Source organism: Macrotis lagotis, chromosome 4, assembly GCF_037893015.1.
Source record: "Macrotis lagotis isolate mMagLag1 chromosome 4, bilby.v1.9.chrom.fasta, whole genome shotgun sequence".
In the NCBI taxonomy this organism is placed as follows: Eukaryota; Metazoa; Chordata; class Mammalia; order Peramelemorphia; family Peramelidae; genus Macrotis; species Macrotis lagotis.
In genome coordinates, this window is record NC_133661.1 from 263427832 (window position 1) to 263429442 (window position 1611).

The 1611-nt window shown below is 38.1% G+C and overlaps 1 pseudogene; it reads left to right on the top strand.

Moving 5' to 3' along the window:
- The first annotated feature begins 287 nt into the window (after positions 1–287).
- LOC141520401 (microtubule-associated protein 1 light chain 3 beta pseudogene) lies at positions 288–1036 on the top strand (annotated as a pseudogene).
- Positions 1037–1611: the final 575 nt, after the last annotated feature.

The window sequence follows — 1611 nt, forward strand, 5'->3', positions numbered from 1 at the left end:
ATAAATCATAGTTCAAATAGAATTACAAAAGGGAGGTCAATGAAGACTGGAGATGAAACTTGAGCAAGATATTGGAGAATGGGTAGGAGAGGCAGAGAAGTAGGTTAAAGGCATTCCAAAAGTGGAAGAATACACTAAGCTCTGATATAGGGGGGAGTGTAAAGAAAAGTAAGGCAACAAGCCTTGAATATAAAGAGCTCCTTTAAGAGTATTGTGGGGGCTTCGGGACAGAAGGGAAGTCGCCGCGGCCAGAGCGAAGCTCAGAAGCCGCCGCCCCGGGTCCCCTCCCGGCCCTCCCCGCCCGCACGATGCCTTCGGAGAAGACCTTCAAGCAGCGCCGGACCTTCGAACAAAGAGTAGAAGATGTGAGACTTATTCGAGAGCAGCATCCTACCAAGATACCGGTGAGAATAGAAAGATACAAGGGTGAGAAACAACTTCCTGTACTGGATAAAACCAAATTCCTTGTACCAAATCATGTCAACATGAGTGAACTAATCAAAATAATTAGAAGGCGCCTACAGCTGAATGTTAATCAAGCTTTCTTCCTATTGGTGAATGGACACAGCATGGTGAGCGTTTCAACACCTATTTCTGAAGTCTATGAAAGTGAGAAGGATGAAGATGGCTTCTTGTATATGGTATATGCCTCACAGGAGACATTGGAAAGAAATCTTCAGAGTAAGACCTAGTACCTAGTACAAAGCTTCTATACTAGAATTTTTTTAAGCCCTCACCCAGGAAAAAAGGGATGTTACCAACTGAGATTGATCAGTTCATCTAATCACAGTTCACCAAAATAGAAGTATTATCTACTACCTTAGGGGTTTTTTTAGTAAAGTTGCCTCTTGTATTATATGCATATGTAATATGTAATAATACTTGTTCAATTCCAAAAGCATATACAATATTACAGCTTTGGAAAACTCCTATTTCACCTAGGTTATCTTGTTTTTTAAGTTTTAGGTTTAGAAACATACCTTGAATTCTAAGTTGCCAATAAAATGGACATTTGAATTGCTGTAGTGACTTTTTTTAAAATAGAAATTTCAATTCCATTGTAACCATTTAGTGAAATAACAGTCTTTGTTCATGGAAATTGCTAATTTTTATAGGAAGGTTTCTCTTTAACTATGTATCTTTTAGTAAGCTTGCCAAATGCCATATCTATTTTTTTAAAGTCCATTTACCATCAGTGGTTGCAGCAAAAACAGAGTAAATGGGGGGTCAAAAAAGTCTAGCTTATTCTGGAATCAATGCATCGATTCCAGCTTAGTATAAACTACTACAACTTTCTTGCTGTCATCTGTTTGTTTTCTATATAGTCATCCAGAAAAACACCATGGATTCTATGGGTAAATTGATTATCTTTCTAATGCTCGGCTTCCAAAACAGGGAAGGAGGTTTCTTATATTGTGGATTTGCTCTATTTAGAGACTTCCCAAACAGTGACTAGTTCATTAAACCATTGCACCAGAAAAAATATTTTCTGATGCAGTTACAAACTGCATCATCCAAGATCTTTGGAGCATTTAAATTCATTTTGCACTCCCTTGGCACCTTTTGGGGTTAAGTCTATAGTCTGATTTATGTTTCAAGTGGAAAAGTAAC